The sequence below is a fragment of the Miscanthus floridulus genome, chromosome 19 (assembly GCF_019320115.1).
Source record: "Miscanthus floridulus cultivar M001 chromosome 19, ASM1932011v1, whole genome shotgun sequence".
In the NCBI taxonomy this organism is placed as follows: Eukaryota; Viridiplantae; Streptophyta; class Magnoliopsida; order Poales; family Poaceae; genus Miscanthus; species Miscanthus floridulus.
Genome location: NC_089598.1, coordinates 40059354 through 40083654, shown reverse-complemented (window position 1 = coordinate 40083654; position 24301 = coordinate 40059354). Strand labels below are relative to the sequence as shown.

Sequence of the window (24301 nt, the reverse complement as noted above, 5' to 3'; positions counted from 1 at the left end):
CATGGTAAGATAAAAGAGTAGACAAGCTAATCTAGGAGGACAACGGGTGAGCTCAAGGTTCCTTTATACTTCTCTAATACTGTGGTTCTATTCTAGAGCAGACCAAAGGGATTAACTAAACAAAGGATAAAGCATAGCGATCACACCATAGCACTTTGGAGCAGCAGTACCTTTCCGACCCTCGAGGGAGGTGAGAAAACGTGGTTGGGGAAGGCTGCCAAAAGCTCTATGAAAACACCAACCCGAACGTGGTGGATTACAAAGGCCTGGTCAGAGCTGTCACCTCCGGGGCTACCACAACTATCCGTGGGGTTGGGCGCAAACTAAGGTAACCTATAGTTTAGACACCATGTCTACACTATCGATTACTACTATAGTCAAATACTATAACTAGAGCACTCGATCGAGCGGAGATCCCATACTAAGATGTAGAACCACTATACTAACTATGCCTAGCTAAACCACTAAGGCGTGAACTAGATAACCAAGAAAGATATTTTAGTAAATAGAGAAGGTAAATATATTGATACTTGAGTCTTACAAAGGAGCGATACAAAATTATACCAAACCTCTGAGGACTCCTTCAGAACTTGAGCATCTTTCCCTAACTCCTAACTAGGCTAATCTACTTTTACATCTTTGGATTCAGAACTTGAGCATCTTTCCCTAACTCCTAACTAGGCTAATCTACTTTTACATCTTTGGAAAATAATAGAGAGAAGAGCCCTTGTGATGTGTTGAATGAGAGGAAGTGAGGGGGTATTTATAGTTGAGAGGAGGAATAAGGGCCACTCCTTATGCCATGTCATCAATCTATGTGACATTGTTTATTAGCCCTTGGATCAAACGGTCCTTGAATTGATGGTGGAGATGAAGTATAATTGTGCTTCTTTGCATGAGAACATGCATAAGGTCGGTGGTTCCTGTGTGTGTGGGTTGGGGGGGTTCAAAGTGTAGGCCGCCCCTGCCTCCTTGCTGGGCTGGCTATTCTGTGGATGCATGCTACTGCTGGTAAACAAATTGCTGCATTTGCTTGTAATGTAAAAAGCTAGGATCTGGTACATGGATGCATGCTGTGGTCGATATTGATTGCTTTTTCTTTGGGAGCATGGTGTACGGCTCTTGGATGACTTGCAAAATATACATTTGATTATTTCCTCACGTTACCAGACTTGCATATATTCCCAAATAATATTATTTCTTGTATATTTGAGTATATCTGCAAAATAACTCCGAGCACCAAAACTTAAGGAATTTGTTAAATAAAATAATATTTTGCTATGATGTAGCATTGAATGTTGTTATTTTAGATTAATTTGGTGGTTAATTTATATGAGTTAAGTACCGCCAACATACATATCTCCTATTTTAGCACCATTCGATCTTGCCATGTGGACGATCCATATTTTTCCACCTCAAAGTCAAAGACGTGAATTCGGCAAACAAGTTCCACCAATTCAATCAACTGAGTTAGGTCCCATTCATATAAAAAAATATTACCTTGGGATGGATTTATATTAGCCTTGGGTAGTGAGAATTTCAATTCTCGTACAAATGATATCTCTACTATAATGAATCAATCCAAATCCAAACTATTTTAGGTACACAAAACAATACGTCCTCACTGAGAGAGTCCAACCACCGTGCATGCAGAAAATTATACACATAATTTCAACATTATTAAAATGTATGACTCGTAATTCTCCCTCGTAGGCTTCAACTCGATGTTATTTGGATCCCCAGGCTTCAACGCACCCTCACCGTCCCCACCACTCCCTCCGCGGCGAGGGATTGAATCCCACGAGATCCTGGGTTCGAACCCCACGCCCTCCAATCGATTTTCCTGAAAAAAAAAAACTGGCAGATGAGATCACGCCCGCTCTATCCAGGGTCATCCATAAATTTGCTTTTTTGCTTTCAAAATTGTTTCCAGCTCAATCAGGTCCACGTCGTATCTATGGCAAAGCAGGCGCCGCTGCCGGTGTAGGTGCGACGGGCCCGGGAACGGCGATCGAGGCGCGCTCGCCGATTGGGGTGAGGCGCGCCGCTGCTAGGCGAGGCCGCCGTCGGGCGAGGACGTGTCGAGGCGGGAGGCCGCGGCGGCAAGGGCGACCAAGAGCGGTGAGCTCCCCAAGTCAGTCGCCGCCATCTCCTGAAGGACGTCGCGGCCACCGCCAGGAGCAGCGAGCTGTCCAAGGCGGTGGCTGGCGCCGAGCTCTCCATGGCCGCCATGCACTCATGAAGGATGGATGGTGCGCTACGGTCACCGGAAGATCGGCAGGTTCTTCTTCCACACGTGCTACTTCGTGCATCGTGGTCGAGAGCAGGCTGCTCGCCTACTACAAACCCATGGACATGGTACGACTCGATTGTTTCAACATCGCCTGATTACTCGACATTAAGTTTTTTATTGTTTTTCCTTATTGTTATTATTTTGTCTTAATAATACGTGAGTATGATTTCAGGGAGTTCAAGATTCCAAATCTGTTGGAATTCAATAGCAAAAGTATACGAATGCTTGTAATTCTGCAGGATGAAGATAGTCAAATTCTTCTTTTTTGCAAAAGGAGCAGACAGGTAGGATTTGTACCATATTTTTAAATTCGGTGATGCTCTTTGAATTTATTTTTGGCTAAGCCTTTACATCAAGCCATCTGCATTCAGATTTTGATATTTTGTTATTAGCTTAAAAATGTTGAGAAGCAAATTTTACATCTGATTACTTGGTGCTGTCAACATGCTTGGCCTGTTTGTTCTATCCTTTTCAATGCCACCATTTTTTTGGGCTCCAGCTTGACTATCCTTTTTTGAAGTGAAAGCTTGACTATCCTTGATTGTTCTTTGTTCCCCGGTGCACTCAAGTCGCTGCTGATAGATGGGAATTGCAGGATGGAGGATACGGGGCTCAAAAATCATCATGTGCAAGTGAGTTTGCCCTCCAGTTTTGTTTACTAACTTCAATGTGAATGTTATGTGGTCAGTGATTTTCATGTGCACGGTGCAAATGGTACTGCATCTAGATGCAGGTTGCAGCTCTTCCAGTTGCCTGTCGAGTGCCCTCGTTGATGCCTCCTCTGTACATCCTGTATTTTGTTCCTCCCAGTGATACTTGAATATACAGTTCATGCTTTCTGGTCAGCATTTCACTACTACACTCACACCTTTCACAGCCACGTCGTAACCCCCTATCACAGTCCAATTTCGGCCTCGGTAGTAAGCTGTCGGCAGTGATAGTCGTAGTCATCACTGTCCCTACTTAGACCGTCTGCGGTGTACACTCACACCGTCATATTATCTTATGATCCGTCCGTGATAAGGTCCTTACTGCCGTCGCATTGGAGCACGACCCAGCTGTGTTGGTATACACTAACACCGCTGTGTTGGCTTATGATCCGTCCGTGATCAGGTCGTTGTTTCCGTCGCATTGGAGCACGACCCTGCCTGTGTTGGTATACACTAACACCGCCGTGTTGGCTTATGATCCATCTGTGATCAGGTCGTTGTGTCCGTCGTGTTGTACCACGACCCGCCTATGTGGGTGTACACTAACACCGCCGTTTTGATCATTGATCAGGATCACGGTCGCCTTGCACAACGACCCGATTGTGTGAAGTGCGTGTTCACCATCGCTTTGGCGCTCGACGCGTCTGTGTCGAGGTGGACATCACCATCATTTTAGCGTATGAACCGTCTGGTCATCGGTAATGGTCACCGTCGCATTGCAGTACCATTCGACGGCGATACACTATTCACCCCTGCCGCATGAGACGAATAGCGGCGGTGTTGGCTGTTTGCTTCACCAACGGCGAGTGTTATGGCGGTGATGACAAAACAGACAATGGCCCTTACATCCGACGGTGACATAATTGTATAAGGTTTTCACAATTTATTTACTAATTCAGATGGGCTTAATAACTTACTGAACAAACACCATACAAATATAATCATTACACACCATTTATCATGTCCACAACGAAGAGTACTTTTTATAATAAGAAGCGACACTAACATAACAACTGTGTCAACTCAAAAATTAACACAAGCGGTACATAGATAGGAGAATAAAGGTTCTGCTCCCTATAGACTTACATAATGAAAACGATGTAGATGTGCTCCGCTCCTTCAGATTGGCACTCCCGCTTGCAAGGCAAAGCTTCCTTCAGCTTGGTAGCTCCTTCAGACCGGGAGGCCAGAGCCGACTAGGGAACGACTGACCGGGGACGCCCGCTCGATAAAGACCTAGGAAACGGACAGAGCAAGTAAGGCGGGGCGCTCCAGTCAAACGCAATACCAAGGACCGTACCCTGCACACCTACAGGACAGTACTGTCAGGTCATGTCAGAAGGGTACTTTATAACCTTCCAGACATGTCAGAGCACCAACAGTGTTGTGGGCGTCGACATTTTACCTACAGTATGGTAGGCGCCAACATTTGCCATACTAGAAGAACACGGTGGAACCAACCGCATACATCCAGCCATCAACAGTATTATGGGCGCCGACAAACCACCTTGTACCCGATGACATGGGCAGCAAGACTAGGTAGCACACACACTCCCTTTCTCTCACACTCTCTCTCTCTCTTGTAAAGCCGTCCCCTTCATCTATAAAAGGGGATGCGCTCTCTCCAAAAAAAGGACGATCGATTCGGACGATTCGAACAACCAACAACGAACAATAGACAGATCATTCCGATACTCTCTGCTAGCTTTGGACACTTCAAAGCCAAACAGAGCATATGTTCGAACACTTAGTGCACGTCGGAGCTCACATCACTCTCGGCCCTACGGTCCGGAGTCCGACCGGACCTCTGATACCCCCATCTTACTCCCACTCATTTGTAACCCCACAACAAACTTCGAGCACCTAGGCTTAGGAATAAAGTCACCGACCGACTCAAACTGGACGTAGGGCACGTTGCGTGAACCAGTATAAACCCTGTGTCATTGAGTTCTAGGCCACATCCGATCACAATGTACGGTAAAACTACAAATATTTATGTGTTGGTCACTTTTTGCACCGATAGTTGGCGCCGTCCGTGGGGAAGATGCCGTACGTTCACACCTTTGGTCATCGGATGGCCCACTTTTTCGCCATCTTCGACATGGCAGGCTCAAGTGATATGACTCGCCTTGGCTCGCTAGAGTTTCCCGCGCTCCCACCTGTTGGGATGTGGGTTCCTCTTGTCTTTGAACCATCTTAGGCCTTCCTCTTCGGAAGCCTAGACTTCGTCGCTGACCGGCTCGGTGTGCTTCACCTCCGCGAGGAGGCACTTGTCCCGGCGCTCGTCGAAGGAGGAGCGCCTTCCGACGGCTCTGGACCACCCGTCAACTTCAACGACGAGGCGCCTCCACTTCGCTCCGAGCCTACGCTAGGCTCAAACCCCATTGTGAGTAACGTACATACTATTATTTACTCGCTATTTTATATTTTCTGCCGACTCTCCGGAGGGACCCCATTGTCCCTACCGTGACTGCCATGCGACCGGTTCCCCTACGGCATAGTGTCCCCTATGGACGTGTACGCGCGGGGGCTCCGAAGGATGCTGGCGCTGCCCCCTCACATCCAAATTCATGGGGATGGCGAGCTATGCTCCTGCCTCTTTCCACGACCTCATGGATGATGAGGTTGAGAGCAACGGCTCCAGCATTGGCGATGTCGTGGCACCCAGCCACCCTCTGTCCTAGGAGTGCGCTATGACGGACGTCCCAGGACAGCTGCCAGTGGTAGAGGAGTCTCTACAGACCCACACCCCTCTGGACCCTCATGCGAAGGCCCTCGTGTGTGCACAGGAGCACGACAAGGAGCTACGACAAAGGCGACAGAACCAGCCGCCACCTGCGCCGGCGTGCTTGGCACACCACATTGCGCCCCTTGCGCGTAACCCAGCGAGTGGCGCCCGGGGTCACGCCCGCCAGGTTCAGCACAACATCATCAACGGGGGGAACGATCCCCCACAATTCGCTCAGGCTAGCCAGAACATCGACGCGGCGGCGATGCTTTTGCAGGGCGGTCCACTAGAACCTCCAGGCGCTGGTGGAGACCGCTACCGTTCAATAGGAGGAAAGCTCCGCATCATGACACCAACTCGTGGCCTCTCTCCCCACTAGGGGAGTAGGGACGCACCAGACGAATCGCTCCATCTGCTCACCACTATAGTCGCTGAGCATGGAACAGGAGGGCATAGCTACGCTACGGCCTGGCCCGGCGCCCGCTCCGCACCAGCCGCCTATGTGCGAACGCCTCGGGCCAAACTGAGATGCTCGCAGCGTCATCAGCAACCGACGTCGGGCCCAACATGATGATGACATCCATCGGGCGGTGGTAAGAGCAGGCGACATGGGCCCCGGCCGGACCATCAAGGGGAGCGGTGAAACGCACCCCAGGTGTGGTCACTAACCCAATGACTAGAGTCCTAGCCCAGATGGCTCGGGACCATGGGCCTTTGGCCAACACATTTAGAGAGCACCGTTCCCACAGCGCTTCTGACCGCCTACCAACATCACCAAATATACTGAGGAGACGAATCCCGGTATATGGCTCGAAGACTTTCGGCTTGCCTGCTGAGCTAGAGGACTGGATGATGACCACTTCATCATTCAATACCTCTCCATCTACGTGGGGGAACATGTTCGAGCATGGCTCGAATTCCTCCCACATGACAGCATTCGCGACTAGGCAGACCTCAAGATGATCTTCGTCGAGAATTTCCAGGGGACGTATGTCCGACCTGGGAACTCCTGGGACCTCAAGAGCTACCAACAGGAGCCCAACGAGCCCCTATGGGATTACATTCGTAGGTTCTCAAAGCTATGCAACTCCTTTCCTGATGTCGTCGATGTGGATGTCATCAGTGCATTCCTCTCCGGGACAACCTATGAGTCCCTGATCCATAAGCTTGGCTGCCTGAAGCCTCGTATCACCCGTGACCTGCTCGACATCACCACAAACTATGCCTCCGACGAGGAGGCGGTCGGAGCGGTCTTCAATAGAGGCCGGGACAAGGGCAAGGCCAAGCGTGAGGACCAAGACGAGGGCCAATCCACGCAAAGGGGCAAGAAGAACAAGAAGGATCGGCACCGACCGACCAACTCCGCGTTGGTCGTAGCAGCTGATCGCGTGGGCAAGCAGCCCCAACAAGGCAACCCTAACCACTTTGACAAGCTCATGGATAGCCCATGCACCAACCACGCTTACCCCGTCAAGCACCTCTACAAGGAATGCGATCTCCTAAAGCGCTTTCTACGATAGGCTGGCGGGCCAAAAGAAGGAAAGGGCAAGGAGGCAGCAGCCAAGAAAGGAGGCGCAGCGGGAAAGGATGGGGACAACTTTCCTAACCCTAAGGAATGCATCATGATCTTCGAGGGGTCCCATGCCATCTACTCCAAGTGCTAGCACAAAGTGTGCTATAGAGAGGCATGCGTCACCAAAACGACCGTCCCCTCCTTCCTTCGCTGGTCAGAATCTCTGATCACTTTTGATCAGAGGGACCATCCTTCCCACGTCGCCAAACCAGGTTGCTACCCGCTCGTCGTCGACCCCATCGTTCGCAAGAAGCACCTCACCAAGGTGCTAATGGATGGAGGCAGCGGCCTCAACATCCTCTATGTCGACACCCTCGACGCCATGCGCATCCCTTGGTCAGAGCTCCGCCCGACGAGCTCTTCCTTCCACAGCATGATCCTGGGAGCATAGGCGTACCCGCTAGGGCAGATCGATCTAACCGTCATGTTTGGCGACCGAGCGAACTTCCGCTCGGAGGTGCTTACCTTCGAGGTGGTGGGCTTCTCGGGGTCTTACCATGCCATCTTGGGGTGTCCATGCTACGCCAAGTTCATGGCAATCCCCAACTACACCTACCTGAAGTTGAAGATGTCGGGACCGAGCGGCGTCATCACTGTGGGTAGCACCTTCTCGCACGCCTACATGTGTGACCACGAGCATTACGAGCTCGCCACTGCCGTCATCAACTCATCCAAACTCCCACAAGCCAACCTCATCGACTGCCTTCCACCCACTCAAGGAAACTAAGGCGGTGGGGATCGACCCCACTGACCCAACCAAGATAGTGCGGATCGAGACCCAGCTCTCGGCCAAATAGGAATGTGAGCTCACTAACTTTCTACGCACCAATCATGATGTCTTCACATAGAAACCTTCTGACATGCCGGGCATACCACGAGAGATCGCCAAGCACGCATTATGCCTCATCCTAGGCTGGAAGCCCGCCAAGCAATGCCTACGTTGCTTTGATGATGAGAGGCATAGGGCCATAGGCGAGGAGGTCACCAAACTCCTAGCAGCCGGATTCATCAAAGAGGTGTACCACTCCGAATGGCTTGCAAATCCTGTTCTTGTAAAAAAGAAGACCGGGAAATGGAGAATGTGCGTTGATTATACTGGCCTCAACAAGGCATGTCCGAAGGACCATTTTCCTTTACCACGCATAGACCAGATAGTCGACTCCACCTTAGGATGCGAAATCCTCTCTTTTCTGGACGCCTACTTAGGCTATCACTAGATCACGATGAAAGAGTCCGACCAGCTCGCAACTTTGTTCATCACTCCATATGTTTCATAATGTTATGCAACCATGCCTTTCGGTCTAAAGAATGCTGGCGCCACCTATCAACGGTGCATGCAGCAATGCTTCACCGACCAAATCGACCCGCTCGACTAGCCTGACCAAGTTGAGCGGCCAAAACCAACAATCACCATCTATGTTGATGACATAGTGGTCAAAATGGCTCAAACTTGCGACCTGATCGCAAACTTGGCTGCAACGTTCACGAACCTCCGAAGGTTCAACATCAAATTGAATCCCAAAAAATGTGTTTTTGGGGTGCCGAAGGGGAAGCTACTTGGATACATCATGTCTAAACGTGGCATTGAGACCAACCCCGAAAAAATTATGGCCATCTCCAACATGGGCCCTATATGCAACGTCAAGGGCATATAGAGTCTCACCGGCTGTTTGGTCGCCCTGAGCTGATTCATCTCCTAGCTCGACGAATGGGGGATACCTCTCTACAAGCTTCTCAAAAAGATGGACGCTTTTGTCTGGACTAAGGAAGCACAGTAGGCTTTGGAGAGCCTCAAAGCGTCACTGACATTGGCCCTAATCCTCGTCGCTCCCAAACGGGGAGAACCCCTCCTCCTCTATGTCGCGGCAAGCAACCACGTGGTGAGCGCCACCCTAGTCGTTGAAATGGAGGAGCCAGGACACCACCTTAAGGTCCAACGACCCGTATACTTCATCGGGGAGGTACTCACTGACCCCAAGGTCCGGTACCCCTAGGTGCAAAAACTCCTATACGCCATGCTGATGGCGACCCAAAAGCTCCTACACTACTTCACCGACCACGAAGTCTCGATCGTCACTTCATACCCGCACAGAGACATCATCCACAACCGCGACACCATGGGACGAATCTCCAAGTGGGCACTCGAGCTAATGGGCCACGACATCAGGTATATCCCCTATACCGCTGTTAAGTCTCAAACTCTCGCAGACCCCAGACGTCACCCACGAGTACTGGACGATGTACTTCGATGAGTCCGTAATGGCGCCCGGCTTGGGGGCCAATGTGGTTCTGATCTCCCTGGATGGGAGTAGGCTCTGCTACTCAATCCACCTCCACTTTTCAGCCTCAAACAATGCCACGGAATACGAGGCCCTCATCAACAGACTGTGCATCACCATTGAGCTCGGCGCTACATAGCTCTACGTCCATGGTGACTCAGAGCTGGTCGTCGACCAGGTCATGAAGGAGTCCTCTTGCAAAAGCCCCCTCATGACAGCGTACTGCTAGGAGGTGCACAAGCTGGAGGATAAATTCCAGGGGATCGAGCTACACCATGTCCCCTGAAAGGACAACAATGCCGCCGATTTTCTTGCAAAATTGGCTACCACATCGGCCGCGTCCTTTCCGCCAGCGGGGCAACCCAACGATGGAAGAAGGTGTGGAACACCCGCACCCCATCAAGGCCATGCTGCAATAGCTTCTGGAGCTTTGCCCTGATGATCTCTAGCTTGTTCTGCCGGCTAGAGGGGCCCCACAACCAGCTCTCCTACCTCTCCAGTCTCCTTCCAGTGAACGGCGGGAACAGCACCTCCACTGGGTTCCTTATGTAGAACCACTCCCCATGCCACCCCCGATTGGAGTCGCAGGGGGTGTATGCGGGGTAGGAGCTCGACAAACTCAGCTTCTTCTATAGGGCAAAGCCACTAACTGGCGCGGTCCTGGTCGACTTCCCCTCTGACAAAGCCCGCCCGATGAAGATCCACTGGAAGAAATCCACGTGTGGCTCCATCCTGAGGAAGGCCTCGTAGACCATGACGAAGCCGGCGACGTGCAGCACCCTAGTCGGATTGAGGTGCTATAGCTCCAGGCCCCACTCATTGAGGAGCCCACGTAGAAACCAGTGCGTGGGGTATCCTAGCCCATGCTCATGGAAGGCGAGGAAGGAGACGACCTTACTGGACCAAGATCACAGAAAAGCCTCCCCTGTGGGAGCCCTCTAGTGCACCACCTCCTTCAGTAGAAGCAGCCCCTTCTCGATGAAGGCAGCCAGCACCGTCTCATCCACGTTTGATGGTCTACAGCTCGACATTGTGCTCTAGATTCATGAACGGATCTATGAGTTTCTCCTCTCCCTCACTTTACCCTCTCTCTCGCTTAGGAACCGCCATGGCACACGAACACACTGGGTGAGGAGGAAGAAGGAGGAGAGGCGGCGGTTGGAGAATAGGCGAAGGAACAAGACAAAAGCCCTCTCCCTTCCCCTATTTAAGGAGGAGGCACAACAGTTGGGGAAAGGCGAAGGATTGGGGTGAAAAACCCCTCTCCCTTCCCCCATTCAATGTTGATGGGATGTGGTGGGACGTGTCCTGACCGATAGGATGCGCCCTACCCGACGAGATGGCATCTGGTTAGATGAGACGTGGCCTTGGCATGGCCCACCACTACCACATGCTGAGTGTAGGAAACAAGGTGCAACCGCACGTAGGCAGGCCCTCCACCTTCCCAGATAGGAACTAAATGGGCCCAACAATAGGATCTCCGCCCTAGGAGGGACCAACGAGTTTCCTAAGTCGATCCGATAGCTTAGGCGAAACACCAAGAGATAGGTAAGGAGTAGAGGGATGCCCCATGTGGGCCATACCGACTCCGTCATGAACGATGAACTGTGGATCCCATTCGAACATATTCGATAAGAACTCCTCAAACCTGTCACTCGAGTCATCAAGGTAACTCTACCGATCCCTCTTTCTTTATTTTTTCTGATGCATGATCATTCATTCATCCATTCTCATACATGCATTCACACATTCATTCATACAATCATTCATTCATCCCATACATTCAAAGCATCGCATATGCAATTGATGCATCACAACGCTCCTGTGTTGAGTCACGAAGCGATAGTTGCCTCATTCAACATGAGCAACGACTAACCAGGGGTTCGAAGGCTGGACCTACGAAGGGCTTGAGGCCACCTCACGTCAAACAGAGCCAGGGGAGAAAACGCAGATGAGCCCTAGCGGCCCTAGCCCAATTTGTTCCAATATAGACAGGGTCATCTCAACCTTCTCGTTCGATCCTAACCTCAAGCCATGCCCACAAAATCTCCATCGAGGGGAGGCCAATGGGCCCTTGATTCAGTCTCTAAAATGACCCGGGCATCTACCAGGATGTGGGTTAAGGAGCAGTGGAATGACACATGAGGGCTATGCCAACCCCGTCACAAACGATGGACCTGGATTCCACTCGAACGTACCCGTTAGCGAGTTCACCAAGCGCATCTCTCGAGCCATCAAGGCAAGCAATGTTAGCTCAGCCCCTCTGGTTGCAAAAACTACGGACAGGGTAACACACAGAACTAGACCAACCCCTACCAAGCCCAATGAGGCTCAGGGGCTCAGGTCGCCCGACACCGACACGAGAAATCAACCGACCGCACAGGTTGTGAGCGGGACAAACATGGGCGAACACCCTAAACAACAGTCTGTGGCCCTAGGAAAGAGTACCAAGATGCTTAGCCTCCAACCGACTCATCAGTCGAACATAGGCTTGGGGGCTACACTCGCACACACCCGATGTCAAAACAAAAATTCCCCCGCTGGCAAAACGAAACCCCCCAAACGATTCTACCCGAATCGCCCGAGGGATCGGGGGCTACACCCGCGGGTGCGCTCATGCGCACCCGCCGTCAAGATGAAAAATCCCCTAGATGATTCTACCCGAATCGCTCGGGGGCTCGGGGGCTCCTATCGGGTTCATAAACCTAGGGTCCCTTGTGGACCTGCTTCCTAGCAAAAGCTCGGGTGAGCAGACGATGTTGTTGAAAGCTCTAGTTTGGTTTTGGTGAATTGATGAAACCCTAAGTGCTAACCTAGTTTATCAAGTGATTATGAGATAGGTAGCACATTCCAAGTGGTGAAGCAAATGAAGATCATGACATGATGATGGTGATTCCATGGTGATGATCAAGTGCTCGGACGATCAACGTTTGTAGCAGGGACCACATGGCACACATCGTGCGACATTGAGCGGAGGTTGGTGATTGTCTCTGGCTCTGATCGTGGTGATTGTGAGGGGTCTTGTGCCTTCCTCGGCGAAGCACCGAAAGGTAACTCTAGTGGATTGCTCATGTCATTGAGTTACCTCACTTGTGGGTAGGTTCTTGTGGTGTTCAATTGTGTGGACGAGGTTCGTGCAACACCTCTTAGCCGCCGAACCGCCAAGTGTTGGTCGACACAATAGGGACTAGCGTGCTGGCAAGCATGTGAACCTTGGGAGAAAAATTGGTTGTCTCTTGCCCTTTAGTATTCTCCCGGTGATTGATTTAGTATTCATCTTGTGATTGGTTCACTCCTCTACACGGCGGTATAATCATCCTACTCACTCATTTATATTCTTGCAAACTATTTGTAGCAAGCTCTTTAGTGTAATTAGAATTGAGAGCTTGCTTTGTTGTTTTAAGTTCATCTAGTGGAGCTCTTTAGTGTAGCAAGTGTGAGAGCCCTTAGTGAGTAGTGACATAGCAAATTATGTGTCTAGAGATTATAGCAACTAGAATTGTTGGATAGGTGGACTTGCAACCCTTGTAGAGCTAGAGCAAGTTTATATTTCGCTATTTGTTATACTAATCAAATTGCTCTAGTTGATTTGTAGATTTTTAAATAGGCTATTCACCCCCCCTCTAGCCATATTAGGACCTTTCTAGTTGTGAACGACGCATAACTCCTGGGCCAGCCCAGAAGGGCAATCTAGTCTAGCCAAGGTGGACTGGCGCTTGCCTTCGACTCTGACCCGTGTCTCTGACTAGAAGGCCTGGCCAAGGAGGACCGGCGCTCGCCTCTGACTTCTGACCCTACCTCTCCTGACCAGGAAGGCCTAGGCCGAGAAGGGATGACGCTCGCCTTCTGACTCCGGCCCTACCTCTTCCGACTGAAGGCCTAGGCGAAGGAGAGGACGATGCTCGCTTCTAACTCTAGCCCTACCTCTTCGATCGGAAGGCCTAGCCAAAGAGGAACAACGCTCGCTTCTGGCTCCAGCCCACCTCTCCGACTGGAAGGCCTAGCAAAGGAGAGGACAACACTTGCTTCTGACTTCGACCTGCTTCTTCGACTAGGAATACATCGAAAACCTCTACTTATAGCTCTTCTCTGACTAGGAGACCGGAGCTGACTAGGGAATGACCGGCCAAGGATGCCCTCTCAGTGAAGACCTAGGAAACAGACAGAGCAAGTATGGTAGGGCGCTCTAGTCAACCACAATATCAAGGACCATACCCTGCACACCTATAGGATAGTACTGTCAGGCCATGTCAGAAGGATGCACCACAACCTTCCAAACATGTCAGAACATAAACAGTGTTGTGGGCGCTGACATTTATCCTACAGTATGGTAGGCGCCGACATTGGCCATACCAGAAGAACACAGTGGAACCGACCACATGCATCTAGCCATCAATAGTATTGTGGGTGCCAACAAACCCACAATACTGTATGGGAGGTGACCGAGAATGACTATGCTATCATTGATCCCGACAATCCCACCAACCAAGACAAGACCAACAAGCAATGCAATACAATGGCTCTCAACACCATATACAATGCCATTGATTCCCAGGTGTTTGAGCAAATCAAGGATTATGAAAGAGCTAATGAGGTGTCGAGGAGATTGGAGGAAACATATGAGGGCACACCGGCGTTGAAGAGTGCCAAGTTGTACATTCTCAAGGATAAGTTGACAAGCTTCAAGATGAAGGATGATGAGAGCATTCTAGAGATGTTCCATCAGTTGCAAGTAATTGTCAATGACTTGAAGGCTTTGGGAGAGAAGATCAAGGATGATGATGTCTCCCATCAGTTCTTAATGTGCCTACCTCCAAGATTTGAGATGTTGAGATTGCTTATCATAAGAGGAGGATTGAAGGAGATTACCCCTAACCAAGTACTAGGTGATGTCATGACATAAGAGACATACCGCATGGAAAGAGAGGGGGATGACAAGGATGACAAGAAGGAAGAAGAAGAAGAGTATAGCATTCAAGGCTAGCTCATCATCATCCAAGAACAAGGGAAAGTCCAAGAAAGAATCAAGTGATGATGATGATCTTAGTGATATTGATGATGAAGCTATGTCCCTCTTTATACGCAAGATGGGAAAATTCATGAAGAAGAAGGGCTATGGTGCAAGAAAGAGAAGAGATCACACCAAAAATAAAGAATATGTGAGAAGATGCTACAATTGCAGGAGCCCCGATCACGTTGTAGCGAATTGTCCCTACAATAGTGACAATGATGAGGATGAAAAGAAGAAGCACAAGAAGGACAAGAAAGAAAAGGAGAAGAGAATGACCTTCCAAAAGAAGAAGAAAGGTGGAGGCTATGTGGTCACATGGGATAGTGATGGCTCTTCGGATAGTGATAGCTCTAGTGATGAAGATAAGAAATCTATCAAGAGAGCACTAGCAAGCATCGCCATCAACAACAAGCCCTCCATCTTTGACACTCCATCGACATGCCTCATGGCAAAGCCTACCAAGGTAAAATATGATGTGAGTGATGATGATGAATGTGAAAGTGATGCTTGTAGGAGTGATAATGATGATGATGATGAGGAGGAGGAGTACACCAAGGAGGAGCTCTTGGACATGTGTGAGCAAGTGCACACTTGTGTTAAAATGAAGAGAAAGGAGTGCAAAGAATTATGCAAGAAAGTCAAATTTCTTGAGCAATCCTTTGATGAGCTCAATGCCACTCATGAGAGGCTAATGGAAGCCCATGAGAAGCTTGGCAAAGCTCACTCTAAGCTTGAAAAGGCTCACTCCTCTCTCATCGAGCAAGTCAAAATAGAGGAAGCCAAGAAGGAGCAAGTGATTATGTCTTATGATGTGGGACTACCATGTGATCTTATTGATGAATCTTTTTATAAGCCCATTGTAGTTGCTCCCACTAACACTTCTTGTAGCACTACTACGTCTACCTCACCTTTGAGTGATGGTCTCACTTGTGATGCCTCACTAATGGTGGAAAATGAGACCCTCAAGAAGGAGGTGAATGAGCACCTAGAGCAAAATTACAAGATTAACAAGAACAAGCTACCTAATGTATCCTCAATTAAATTTGATTCTTGTTACATGCTTGTTAAGGGTGCCAATGGTGTGAAGGCTAAGTTCATTGGTACACCAATTGTGGACCCAAAGAAGAAGGCTATTTAGGGTACCAAAGACCTTGGTAACTAACCTTCAAGGACCCAAGCAAGTTTGGTTAACTAAAAAGAATTGATCTTCTTTTGTAGGTCAATCATAAAGCCAGAGGAAGGCATTGGGTGCTTGATAGTGGGTGCACACAACACATGACCGATGATCCAAGAATGTTCAATTCAATCAATGAAAACAAGAGCAATGGGATTGATAGTATCACGTTTGGTGACAATGGTAAAGGCAAGGTCAAAGGGCTTGGTAAGATTGCAATATCCAATGACTTGAGTATCTCCAATGTGTTACTAGTAGAGAGCTTGAACTTCAATCTATTATCGGTAGCTCAATTGTGTGATCTTGGTTTCAAGTGCATATTTGGTGTGGATGACGTAGAGATCATAAGTGTAGATGGCTCTAACTTGATTTTCAAAGGATTTAGATATGGGAATCTATACTTGGTTGATTTCAATGCTAGAGAAGCTCAATTGACAACATGTTTGATCACTAAGTCTAGCATGGGTTGGTTATGGCATAGAAGGCTTGGTCATATTGGAATAAAACAATTGAACAAGTTGATCAAGCATGACTTAGTTAGAGGCTTGAAAGATGTCACATTTAAAAGGATAAGCTATGTAGTGCATGTCAAGCCGAAAAGCAAGTTGGTAACACACATCCTAAGAAGAGCATGATGAGCACATCTAAGGCATTTGAGTTGATAAACATGGACTTGTTTGGACCAACCACATACACTAGCATTGGTGGAAACAAATATAGATTTGTGATTGTGGATGATTTCACTAGATACACGTGGGTGTTCTTTCTTGTTGACAAGAGTGATGTGTTTGCAACATTCAAATCATTTGTCAAGGAATTCATAATGAGTTTGAAACAACTATCAAGAAAGTTAGAAGTGACAATGGTAGTGAATTCAAGAACACTAGAATTGATGAGTTGTGTGATGAATTTGGAATTAGACATCAATTCTTGGCCAAGTACACTCCACAATCAAATGGCCTAGTTGAAAGAAAGAATAGAACTTTGATTGATATGGCAAGATCAATGTTGAGTGAGTACAATTGTGAGTCATTCATTTTGGGCCAAAGCAATCAACACGGCTTGCTATTATAGCAACCGACTCTATTGTCACCCCATGATGGAGAAGACACCTTATGAGCTATTGAATGGAAGAAAGCCCAACATAGCATACTTTTGGGTTTTTGGTTGTAAATGCTACATATTGAAGAAAGGCACTAGATTGAGCAAGTTTGAAAAGAAATGTGATGAAGGCTTCTTGCTTGGTTACTCCACTACTAGCAAGACATATAGAGTTTGGAATTTGGCTAGTGGTACTCTTGAGGAGGTTCATGATGTGGAATTTGATGAAACAAATGGTTCCCAAAAGGAAGATGAGAATCTAGATGATGTAAGAGGCACTCAATTAGTCAATGCAATGAAGAACATGGACATTGGTGATATAAGGCCTAGAGAAGTGATTGATGTTGAAGATGACAAGAATCAAATGCACTCTAACTCAAATGTGCAAGCTAGTGGTTCTCATGATCAAGTTAAAGCAAGTACTAATGATGACAAAGTGCAAGATCAACAACAAGTGGCTAGTTCATTATCTCAACCAAGTGATCAATCAAATGCAAGCAATCAAGGGCAAGTGCTTCAACCAACCATTGTTGTAAGAGATCATCCATTGGACACTATCATTGGTGATATTTCAAGAGGTGTGCAAACTAGATCAAGATTGGCTTCATTTTGTGAGCATTTCTCATTTGTATCATCCATTGAACCTAAGAAGATAGATAAAGCTTTGAAGGATGTTGATTGGGTCAATGCTATGCATAAGAGCTAAACAACTTCACAAGAAACCAAGTATGGGAGTTAGTTGAGAGACCTATGGATCATAATGTAATTGGAACCAAGTGGGTCTTTCGGAACAAGCAAGATCAAGATGGGATAGTAATAAGGAACAAAGCAAGATTAGTGGCTCAAGGTTACACTCAAGTTGAAGGTCTTGACTTTGGAGAAACATATGCCCTAGTTGCAAGATTGGAAGCAATTAGGATCTTGTTAGCCTATGCTTGTGCCCACAACATCAAGTTGTACCAAATGGATGTGAAGAGTGCATTTTTCAATGGGTACATCAATGAGCTTGTGTATGTTGAGCAACCTCCTGGTTTTGAAGATGAAAAGAAACCCAACCATGTTTACAAGTTGAGAAAGGCTTTGTATGGATTAAAACAAGCACCTAGAGCATGGTATGAGAGATTGAGGGATTTCCTACTCTCTAAGGGATTTAAGATGGGAAAGGTTGACACCACTCTCTTCACCAAGAAGCTTGGAAATGACTTGTTTGTAATGTAAATCTATGTTGATGATATCATATTTGAGTCAACAAATCAAGATTTTTGTGAGGAGTTTGGCAAGATGATGGCAAGTGAGTTTGAGATGTCCATGATTGGAGAGCTTAGTTACTTCCTTGGTCTTCAAATCAGGCAAATGAAGTATGGCACATTTGTGAGTCAAGGCAAGTATATAAGGACATGCTCAAGAAGTTTGAAATGGATGATGCTAAAGCCATTAGTACACCAATAGGGACAAGTGGAAGCTTGGATAGTGATGCTAGTGGCAACATGGTGGACCAAAAGATGTATCGGTCTATGATTGGAAGCCTACTCTACGTGACCGCATCAAGTCCGGATGTGATGTTTAGTGTATGTATGTGTGCTAGATTTCAAGCCTTGCCAAGAGAAAGTCATTTGAAGGCAACAAAGAGAATATTGAGGAACTTGAAGCATACACAAAATGTTGGATTGTGGTATCCCAAAGGAGCAAGATTTGAGTTGATTGGATATTCGGACTCCGATTATGCGGGATGCAAAGTTGAGAGAAAGAGCACATCGGGCACATGTCAACTATTGGGAAGATCACTTGTGTCTTGGTCATCAAGAAGCAAAATAGTGTGGCACTTTCAACCACCGAAGCAGAGTACATTTTGGCCGGTAGTTGTTGTGCTCAATTACTATGGATGAAGGCTACTTTGGGTGACTTTGGAATCAAATTCAAGCAAGTGCCATTGCTATGTGACAATGAGAGTGCCATAAAGCTCACCAACAACCCGGTTCAACATTCAAGAACAAAGCATATTGATGTCCGCCAACATTTCATAAGAGATCACCAACAAAAAGGGGATATTTGCATTGAGAGTGTGGGCACCGAAGATCAACTTGCCGATATCTTCACCAAGCCACTTGATGAAAAGAGGTTTTGCAAGCTAAGGAATGAATTGAACATACTTGACTTCTCAAATATGTGTTGATGCACCCCCCCCCATTATATGACATGCCTCTCCTTTGAGCAAAGCAAGGTAAAGTTGATTGACATGTCATCCATCCATTGCTAAGGACTTGTTTAGTGCATCTAGTCATTTCTATCATGTCCTAGGCTCATTCATGAAAATCAAATGAATTTGATGCTTGTATGGTACCATTATTGCTTGTATGTTTGAAATGATCTAGTGGTAGCATATGACATGTTTGTGGGCTTGTAAACCTAGTGTTTGATCTATAAAATAAGCTATAAGTGTTTAACTCAACATGGTACAAGATAACCCTTATTTAGATGTGTGAAGAAGCTTGTCCTTGGATCAAACCGAGTTAAATATCTTTTGCAAGTATTCTAGATTGAACCAAATTGAGAAAATGATCATCTTTTCACATGGTTTCACCCCAACCTATCTATAATTTGAGCTCACCTTTTGTGCTAATTGTTGACAAAGAGGGAGAGAAATTCATAAAGATAGTAAGATAGGAGGAGCAAACAAATGAAAACAAATGAAATGACATTGTAAGGAGAAATTCACAAAGATAGTAAGATAGGAGGAGCAAACAAATGAAAACAAATGAAATGACATTGTAAGGGGATCAATCAAAAATGCACACAAGTAGGGGAAGCAAGCTCATAAACTTGTATGTTGTATTTGAATGTGCATTTCATATATTTGCTTGCATGGCACAAGTTTTAAAATTTCAATATCTATGCTTGTGTGGTGTATGCTAGTTATATGCTTGAATGGTAAAATGAAAAACTAGCATGCATAGGCTAAAGTAACTAGACTTATGTTCATCGTATGGAAACTAGACCCTTGCTTGTAATGTTGATCTCATAGGGTATTATAGTTTTTGTGTATGTCTAGTTACTAATGGTGCTAAGGATGGTATATTGGTGCACTCCGATTGGTATCACGCTTCAAAGGTCCATCTCTTATACCTTAGCATCATTTGGTAGACATTGTCTCCTATATTTCCTATCTAAGCATATGTGCAAGCTACCATCCAAACTCTTAGCACACATGTAGGGGGAGCAATTGCTACCATTTGGGGTTCATGAAACTTGTCCATATCCTTTTACACATGGTAAATATGCTTGGGCAAGCAACATGGATTCAATTGAATTTCAATTCATATCTTTGTGAAAGGGTTGTCATCAATTACCAAAAAAGGAGAGATTGGAAGCTCTAGTTTGGTTTTGGTGAATTGATGAAACCCTAAGTGCTAACCTAGTTTATCAAGTGATCATGAGATAGGTAGCACATTCCAAGTGGTGAAGCAAATGAAGATCATGACATGATGATGGTGATTCCATGGTGATGATCAAGTGCTTGGACTGGAAAAGAAGAAAGAGAAAAACAAAATGCTCAAGTGTAACACCCTAGGTGTTTGTCACCAGTTAAGCAATGGGTTTAAACTCAACCATGGCATGTTAAGTGGTGATGGAGATGTTAGGTCAAACATATGAAAATGAGCCACCACTTAAACTTGGACCATGCACCATTGCTTACATGTTGCCCTTTCCAAAAAGCATGCTCGAGTAATGCTGGATGTACTTGTTTCATATGTCTCGCATCAATATCCATCTATATTGATCCATGGAAAAGTTTCATGAAGTTTGGAATCAAGAAGTCACATGAAATGACAAGTTATGTCCTTGCATGAATTGTTTTATAAAGTGAATGGAATTCTAGATCATCAACCAAACCTTGGAACCTTGCCCAAATGACTCTAATTGAACTCTACAACAATAGTCATGAAGGGTTCATGTTGAGCAGAAGACAAGAAAATACCTCAATCGGTCTAAAACTCGGATTTAAGCTTTACCGTGATGCTATTTTGACCTGTGTTGATCAATCACTTACAGTGCTTGCATGGAGTTGCACCTTAAATAAAAGTTGAAGTTTGAGTAGCGTAGAACAAACTTTGGTTTTGGATCAAGAGCCAGATCAACTTGGAACTAAGGCGAATCGATGCTCAGACGTTGAATCGGCAGCTGTTTTCGGTACTTAGAATTTTTCTAAGTCTGGAATTCATCGTCGACTCGTCGTTGACATTGGCATTCTGCGTTCTCCAAATTTTGTTAAGCAACTCAATTTGGTCCAAAGATAAAAGTTGGAGTGTATATGATGGCGAAGAGCATGTATAAAGATGGCACTCGTTGGACCTTGTCTTGACCATCAATTTTTGGAGTTTGCTAATCGCTGTCAATGCGTTGACACTTGCTAATTGGACACTAATTATTCGCTGATCTAGAGCTCTAATGACTTGGCAACTTAAATAAGAAATATAGAGATGCCAAGGTGAACAAACTTTGTTTTTGTCCCAATGTCTGATTCGGCCCGGAAGCGGCCCAAATCGGCTCCCCACCATGTCCACTTCGGCGCCCACCACCTATTCGGAATTTTGCGTCAATGGACGATGCGTGTTGAGGACGTGGCCATCATGCGCCCCTGCTCACTGCTGTGTGGTCTGCCTCCACTACCATGCCCCGGCCTCTCCGTCCTTGTCTGGCTCCGCTCCGTGTCCCTGCGCCCTCCAGAAGCGATGTCGGGCCTCTCTCGCTCTTCCTCCCTTGCTCTCTGGAGTCGCGCGCGCGTGCTAGAGCGTGGCCGCCATGGATGCCGCCGTTGAGCTCATTGCTACCAGCGCTATTGCCCCTTGGCCTCTCCATGCCCAGCTACACGCTTGTTGCCGTCCACCGCCATTGCCTTGTCGCCTCGCCGCTGCAACTGCCGGTCGTGCGCGGACGCCACCATGGCCGAGGTGGGCTGAGTTCGCCGCTGCCATGGCCAGGCCATTCTGGCCCAACTTGGGCCAAGCAAGATAGCCCCATGGGTTCGCTTTGCTCCCTTGGTGCTCCGCCACCCCTCCGCCACCGGTGAGCACCACGGTGGCCGGAAGCGTGAGCGCCGGCGAGCTGCCTTGTTCTGGCCAGGTGAGGAAGAAGAAGGACCACGCACGGAAATAGAAGGTTCTCTAGGGGGTTAAGTGAAGGACATGTGACTCGTTTGAATAGTGCTAAAAAGGACCGGTCCACAAGCGTTTAATTTGTGTTTTCCGCAGGGACCCCGATGCAAGATTTATAATTCCTTTTCTCTGGTTTTTATAGATTTGAATGATCAAATTTGAAAATTCGTAGTAATTAGTAGAAAACTCGTAAAATAACAAATGTGGACTTTTTGGAATCCTTGTGAAATCATATATGCAGTAGATCTATAATATGTCATATTTTAGTTTAAATATTTTGCTGTAAAAAGAGATTTATGCAGTTAGGTTCTTAATACTAGTTGTGTCTTGTCTTTTTTATAACTGCAGTTGTTGTGCTCAAATAATTGTGAACTTTTTGTGGAGTACTACTAAGGTTATTATTGATGTCTGGAAAAAAATTCAATATTTTAGGCTTGATAGTTTAAGATCTATAAAATAACAAATTACCTGTACTGTTTTGCTCCTATTCTGAATAGTTCTGCATGTTTGAATTAATTGGCTTAGTTAAGTTATGAATCATGACTTTATGATAATACATGAGTTGTAGTACTTTTCTTAATCTTTTCAAAAAGCAAAATATCATGATTTTGGTTAAGTAGATCTTGAGTTATACTTGCTTAAATCTCTGTGGTTATTTCTGCCCAAACCCAGAGGGGGTTTCCTTGTTCTTACTATGGGGCCTTCTTAATAATAGAATTAGTTTTAGGTGTTTACAACAAAGTTGTTTAAAATTTGCTAATATTTCTAAAAAGTCTAGAACCACATTTATTGGACATGTATAACTCCATTTATAGCTGTTTAAAGTGGCATGTCAGTTTCTGTCCATGTTTTAGATAGAGATGCAATTATTGGATTAATTGACCTGGTTATCTGTAGAATCATCTTAAGATGATAATAAGAAAGTTGTATATAACTCACTTAACCATCTTGTGTTAACTTTTCATGGCATTTGGCTAAATATTTTGTGAGTTATGACTGTTCTAAGTTGGTCTTTAGAAATTGTAGTTCTCTGGAATTTCTGGACTAGATTTGATAAATGTGACTGTTTGACCCTTTTAACTTGGGAATCATGCTGGGATGATTAAATATGAATTGTAGACAATTTCATAAGATTTTCATATTGTCTTGTTGCATATCTTTTGGATTAGTACAGCTCTAGTTATAAGCTTGTGAAGTTGCATGGCAGAATCTATCCAAGTCTGGACAGAGGCGCTCAATTGTGCTTGATTGACCTTGTTAATGGTGGAATCACCTTGTGATGATCATAAACATGTTTTAGATAATTTAATAAGATTTCTATAAAGCTAAGGTTCATGCTTGTTTGATGTCTGTAACTCCAGTTATGCCATTTTGAAACTACTACTACTTTTCTGTCCTAGTTCTGTGCAGATCTGAAACATTGGCATGTTTGACCTAGTTAGCTTTGGAATAAGCTTTTGGTGATAATAACAATGTTGTAGGAAATTTCATTATCTTTCCAGAAAGTCTAGGATCACCTTCTTTGATTGTTTGGATCTCCAGTTATGGGTGAAACAAGTGTTATCTGTGCTGCTGTCCAAATTATGTGTTGTGCTTTATAAGTTGATTGCTTTCACCTTGCTTTGCCTTATGTGTTGCTAAGTGTAACTTATGCCTTTCATGGTGTTAGATTAAGTTACCTGAGATCTTAAATTGTGATAGATGTTTTCAATAGAATAGCTTAACTCAAGTTATCTGGGTACCATGCTTGATATGCTCACTACCTTTCTATAATAGATTATGTGATGCATCTCGTATTGCTGTTCTTTTATTCATGCACTTGCATCTTGCATCTCATCTAGGTACGCTAGATGAACCACATGAACGACGTGATGTTAGAGCCAAACCCGAAGACGGTGTATGGTGGACCTATCTCGAAGATGGAAGGACTAGACAAGTGCTAGGATGGGAGATGCTCACCGAGCAAGTGTCGTCTAACAAACACTAACCTAGTGTTGGATCTCAGGCAAGCCCCGGAGCATTCTAAGTCTCCCATATTTTTACAAATATCTTGAGTATCTTTTATTGTTGATGATGCATTAAGTATAGGAATTGGTTGGAACCAATTGTTGCATTATATCCTTACCTTGTCCAGATAAAATCCTATGAATCATAATTAAGTGTAGGATCGAATGATGCTTAGCTATCCTTAGACCGGTAGAAGTCGGGTGATTTCCTATCACCTGCGAGATGTAGGATGAGCTCTGGTCACAGATGGCTATATTTGCTATCATGGAAAA

General features: G+C 46.1%; 1 long non-coding RNA gene across 1 annotated transcript; it reads left to right on the top strand.

The window, feature by feature from the left end:
* The first annotated feature begins 1943 nt into the window (after positions 1-1943).
* Positions 1944-23994, top strand: LOC136526820 (uncharacterized). The gene is made up of 4 exons (XR_010776598.1): positions 1944-2358; positions 2466-2577; positions 2863-2925; positions 23864-23994. It is a non-coding gene; the product is annotated as an uncharacterized lncRNA (long non-coding RNA).
* The last annotated feature ends 307 nt before the right edge of the window (positions 23995-24301 follow it).